Source organism: Neophocaena asiaeorientalis, unplaced genomic scaffold, assembly GCF_003031525.2.
Source record: "Neophocaena asiaeorientalis asiaeorientalis breed wild unplaced genomic scaffold, Neophocaena_asiaeorientalis_V1.1 scaffold433, whole genome shotgun sequence".
NCBI classification, from domain to species: Eukaryota; Metazoa; Chordata; class Mammalia; order Artiodactyla; family Phocoenidae; genus Neophocaena; species Neophocaena asiaeorientalis.
Window position 1 is genome coordinate 1,696,189 of NW_020175040.1, and position 6,000 is coordinate 1,702,188.

General features: G+C 48.9%; 1 protein-coding gene across 1 annotated transcript in view; it reads right to left on the reverse strand.

Moving 5' to 3' along the window:
* Positions 1-3,297, reverse strand: part of RAB7A (RAB7A, member RAS oncogene family) — a 105,387-nt gene extending 102,090 nt beyond the window's left edge. The window contains exon 1 of the mRNA XM_024763392.1: positions 3,198-3,297. The gene's annotated coding sequence lies outside the window, so the exon portion shown is untranslated. The remainder of the gene's footprint in view (positions 1-3,197) is intronic.
* Positions 3,298-6,000: the final 2,703 nt, after the last annotated feature.

Sequence of the window (6,000 nt, forward strand, 5' to 3'; positions counted from 1 at the left end):
AAATAAGATTATCCACAAAATCCCCCAACCCACTGGCAGGGCAGAAGGGAATCCACGATCATCACAGCACCTTAAACCTGTGTCCCATCACCAGGCCACGTCATGGCCCATGATGCACAGTGACTAACTACATCTTTTAAATCTTCTAATGACCTTGTAAACAGCTTAACAGTGCATTTTTTATGATTCAGAATTACTTCGTCAAATGCAACTATATAAGACACACTCTACTCTCTATAATCCTATTAGACATTACTTCACGTTAAAATACGTACGCACCCATGTTCATAGCGGCATTATTCACGACAGCCAAAAGGTGGACACAACCCAGGTGTCCACTGACAGATGAAGAAACAAAATGTGGTGTCAGGGTGGAAAAATTGTTTTTTCTTTCCACCCTTCTAGGTTCTTTGGCTGGTCTAATGGTTAAGCTGACATCAGACAGATTAACAGGAGAAAAACAGATTTAATTTCATATGTATGGGAGCCCCATAAAAATGAGACCCAAAGGCAGTCAGGCAATTGAGACTTATCTGCATCCCTGAACTAGGAAAGGGATAGAAGCTGGGGCTGCAGAGGGGAGGAGGGCCATTCACAGCAGCTGAGAAGAGCGGACGTCTGCCCTGCCACGCAGGTTAAGTCTTTAACATAAACACGTCATCTCTGCTAATTGCTTTCTTTAGGGGCTGGCCCCCTATTGCAATTCTTTTAGGCTGATAAAGAAGAGGTAAAAATTTTTCCTGAAACTGCTGGGTCTTGATAGCCTTTGGCTCAAAATAATTCACATGACAAGGTGGCACATTTGGGGTGGCATATTCTGCTCCCCTTCAGTGCTATACACACACAAGAGAATATTAATCTGCCTTTAAAGGGAAGGAAATCCTGACACACGCTACAGTGGGTGAACCTTGAGGACATTATGCTCAGTGAAATAAGCCACTCACAAAATATACTCTATGACTCCTCTTATATGAGGTCCCTGGAGCAGTGAACTTCACAGAGACAGAAAGGAGAATGGTGGCTGCCAGGGACCCAGGGGAGGGAAAAATGGAGAGGTATTCTTTAATGGGTACAGAGTTCCACCTTTTTGTAAAATGAAAAGACTTCCGGAGACTGCTTACACAACAGTGCGAACGAACTTAACGCCACTGCCATGTACACTTAAAAGTATCAAGAGGCTGAGTTCTACGTTATGTGTACATTACCACTATTAAACGGAAAGAAAACTTTTACACACACGCGGTACGTGTTTCACACTAAATGAGCCATGAAATATGAGCAATGAGCCGCAGAAACGGAGGCTGATGCCTCTGAGAGGCCCTGGAAGACGCTCCGAAGAGGTGCCTGTGAGCTGAACAGTGCAGGTGGCTGTGAGCAAGGAGGCATCTCCGCAAACGGCCTGCAGACCATATCCGCATTCTCCCACTGGAGACGGGAAGCCGGGGGCCCTGAAGCCGGCAGACCTGCTGGCCCCCACTTCTCCTTGCAGGCTTCCTGTGTTAACTGTCACCCTGTGGCCACCTGCTCCTCACCCTCCGGAGAAATTCTGCCTCTGAGTGCGGTATTAGTTCCTTAACCCTGAGGTTGAAATACTGCAGAACTAGAGACCACTACTGAACGCCTGCTGTATGCCCTGCACAAGGTGCTTTACATACATTGTCTCTAATCATTTCCACGGTGACCCTATGAAAGAGGTTTTGTGATTCTCGTCTTACTCATGAGGAGATTGAAGTCTGCGAAGGTTAGGTAACTTACTCAACGATACACAATAAGGAGCTAAATTCTTTGCATTATATGGTCTCTAAGATGATAAAAATAAAAGTAAGATCCATAGGGCAACTAGCATATTTTTAAAGCCCCTATAAGGTCCCAGAGGCAAAAATGTATCAACTCAGGGTTGCCCCCAAATAGCAAATGCTCTTTCCTGAGCACTTAGCACAGCTTAGGAACTTGGCTAACTATCTAGTTCCATCACCAGAGCTATGGCATTATGTGTATACCACAGGCCCGAGTGGTACGTGCAAGGGTGTCCACTTGTGGTCAGTTGCTTCAGGAAGGAGGACGTTGCTCTCACGTTCAAACCTGTGATTCCCAAAACCAATACCACTTCTGAAACTGCTACTACTTTATTTGTTAAACATTAAGAAGACGTTTCAGGATGATTTTAAGGAAGAACTTGCTTCAGTTTCTAAGTCAATGCTGCCACTGTGTTCCATGGTACTAACCCTAAAAACACAGAAGATATACCAGCAACTGAACCTACTGAAAATATGTGTGCTTGTAGCAAAAAGGCATTTATTCATTCATTCATTCAACAAACCGGTCTTGAGCGCCTTGTTTGCCCGGCTCCTCCCCCCCGCCCCCCGCAAAAACAAAAGCAAAAAGAACAAAAATCTCGCTTTCAAGACTCAGGTCGTCTCATCGGTTCGAAACCTTTGCAGCAAGTATTGATACTACAGTACTGACCTCTAAAATTTTATCCTCACAAATTCAATCTCATGAATCTATTAACCACCGTGGCTCCAGCTGAAAAAACTTTTTTTTAAACGTTGCCTTCTCGCTTTATGATGTGATGACCTCATAAAAAGACCTTGTGTATTTAGATCACACACTCAAATATCCCCAAACTTATTTCCCCCGCCCCTGTCCCCGTCCTCCCATCTCTGCTGCCTTCCTCACCGCCCGTTTCGGCCCTTCGGCTGGGACTCTGCCTGTGCGAGCTCGCGGGCATCTCTATCCTCGTGGGTCTTTTTAAAAAACACCCAAAACCCGCCAACGATGCACATCCTCACACGTTTTTCCGCGCTTTGCTTTTTTCACTTAGTGTCTGCTGGGGTTGGGTCCACATTACTGTAGGAACCGTCTTGCGGTTTCTAGCGACGGCAGGTCACTCCTCTGAAAGGACAGACTAACTCATGTCACCTGGTTATTCCTGGTTTCGTGGTCAAGACATGAAGGTCAGCCTTCGTGTCCACGCGAGGCAGCTGAGGGCACCGGCGCCCCTCCCTAAACGGCCGAGAGGGAACCCCTAACGTGGCCGCGGGGTACTGACAGCCCAAAGCCGAGCCCGGGAAGGGCCGGGAGCCCCAAAGGCCTTCCCACCGCGGCAGAGCACGAGCGTCCTACGCCGGCGGCCGGGACACGGGCACGCCACACGCTCGCCTGGGGGCCGCCATCTCTTACTTTCGGCCACCTACCCGACGACAAAGACACCGGGAAACTCCGCGGGAGCCGTCTTTCGCGAGGAGGCTGCTACAATCCCCGCGTGTCCCAGAAACAGGCCAGCCTCTCAGCGTGCCGTACCGCCACACAGGAAGCCGCCATGTTGTACAGCTTGTACGGCAAAGCCCTCCATTTCCGGGACCGGCCGCGGACTTGACCCGTGAGGCGCGAGCCAACAAAGGTGGCGTGAGCGCCCTCTGGCGGCGGCGCAGCAGTAGCGCCGCCAGCTTTGACCTGCGGGGAATTCTGCTTCCGGGTCTCCTGGGGGTGGGGCATTGACGTGAGCTCAGAGCTGGGTCGCGGCTGGGGTGGCACCCGAGCGTGCGCAACGGCGATGGCGCGGGGCTGCGGGCTGGGATCGCGTGGGTTGAGGGTCTGCGTGGTCTGTTACCTCACCCCCTCCTGGGAGGCCCGTGCTGTTATTACCGTTTACGGGTGAGGCCACGCGCCCTCCTTGCCCACTCTGCTAAACCCCGGTGAAGATGACCTGGAGATCCGTCCCCCCTTTATTTTTGTAAAGTGGGTAACATTACTTAATCGGGGGGTTATTGCGAGGATTGAGTTTTCGGATGACAGTACCTGGTTCTTAACGTCCGTTTCTTCTCCATCGGTCATAGTGATAACAACAACCCCGTGCGGATGGCCCCTGGGCTGCCCGGGGTCTGCGCAGGTCTCCTGGAGGATCCTCCTGGGCAGGGAGCGTTGAAGTGGTAAAGGACAGTGGGGGCAGCGTGGTGCACGGGGTGGGGACATTAATGACGGGAGCTGAGGAAGCTTCTGCAGAGGGCCTCCCGCGGAGCAGACGAGGCATGCACATACCTGCTTATTTGAACGAGGCCAGCGACACGTTGGAGTGTGTCCAGGGAGTCCGTGAAGCAGACGGCAGTGGTTATGGACACGGCCCAGGGAAGCACCATCCCCAGGCCCACCCAGAAGTTGTCCCTTATCTGTGGCTGGTGATGGGTCCCCACGGGCTGGTGTTCTGGTAGACCTGGCTATCAGCTCTCTCAGCCCTCAGGTACCTGACTGGTTGGGCAGTGCCCCGGAGGCAGCCCTGCCTCTGTCCTGGCAGTCTGGCCTCCCTTGTAGGGCTCCTGCTTGTCCTCCTTCATAGACGTCTTTGGGATTCACACTTCCAAGATGCGTAGCACTTATATTCTATGTCATAAGTGCAAATACAGTGATTTGAGGACTTTTTAGATAACTACTTGCTCTACCTGCTTCAATCCACCAATCAGACCACCTCCCATTCCATCAGGGTAGCTTCCTGTTTGGATGCATTCCAGAGCTTCAGGAGACCTCTCTTTAAACTGCAAAAATAACCTTTGTATCTGGTATCAGTTCCCACATAGGTGATGAGTTAGCACCTTAATGGCAGCACGTGTAGTTAAGGGCAAGTCTGAGAGTTTTCATCCTGATCGTCATCACACTCCTGGGCGAGAGCCCAGGACCCAGGGAAGATGCCGTTTCTGTCCTTGGGAAATAGACAAGATTTGGGAAGCCAGGTGCGCAAATGCACAGGTATTATTGCCTTGTCGTGGAAGAAATGAAGGAAGGAAACCTCATCGTATTTTTCTGTTGAAGACTGAAATTGTCAAATACCGTCCTTAAGGTTATGAGTGACAGTCATGCTGGACAACACAAACCAAAGCGAACAGGAACATCAGGCCTTTGCACTTGTATCTACATAATGTGTATAATTAATGATTTATGTAGTCTTTTTTTTTTTTTTTTTTGGCTGTGCCCCTCGGCTTGTGGGATCCTAGTTTCCTAACCAGGGATCAAATGTGGGCCCCTCAATGAAAGCACTGAGTCCTAACCACTGGATCACCAGGGAATTCCCTATGCAGTTGTCTTTTAAATCAGAATTAAAAAGAAAGAAAGAAAAAAAAAAACCCTACAAACAAAAAGTACTTTATATTGTCTTTTATATTTACCGACGTAGTTACCTTGATTGGTACTCTCCCCCCACCCCGCCCCCGCCGTTTGGAATTGAATTACTGTCTAGTGTCATTTCATTTTAGCCTGAAAGATTCCCTTTATTATTTCTTGGAATGCAGGTCTGCTAGCAACAAATTCTCTCAATTTTTGTTTATCTGGGAATCTTCATTTCTCTTTCATTTTTATTATTATAGTGTATTACTTTAATTGACTTTTGGATGTTAAACCAAGCTCCTATTCTTGGGAAAGCCCACTTGATCATGGTATATAATTCTTTTTATATGTTGCTGGATTTGGTTTGCTAATATGTTGTTGAGAATATTTGCACATATATTCGTAAAAGACATTGGTTTGGGGGCTTCCCTGGTGGCACAGTGGTTAAGAATCCGCCTGCCAATGCAGGGGACACGGGTTCGAGCCCTGGTCTGGGAAGATCCCTGCATGCCGCAAAGCAACTAAGCCCGTACGCCAGAACTACAGAGCCTGCGCTCTAGAGCCCGTGAGCCACAACTACTGAGCCTGCATGCCACAACTACTGAAGCCCGCGTGCCTACAGCCCATGCTCAGCAACAAAAGAAGCCACCGCAATGAGAAGCCCGCGCACCACAACAAAGAGTAGCCCCCGCTCGCCGCAACTAGAGAAAGCCCGCGTGCAGCAGCGAAGACCCAACGCAGCCAAAAATAAATAAAATCAATTTATCGAAAAAAACAAAAAACCCCACGTTGGTCTGCAGTTTATTTTCACTTGTGATGTCTTTGGTTTTGAAATCAGGGTAATGATGGCCTCGTGGAATGAGTTCCTTCCTCCTCTTTTTTTTTTTTTTTTTTTTTTTTTTG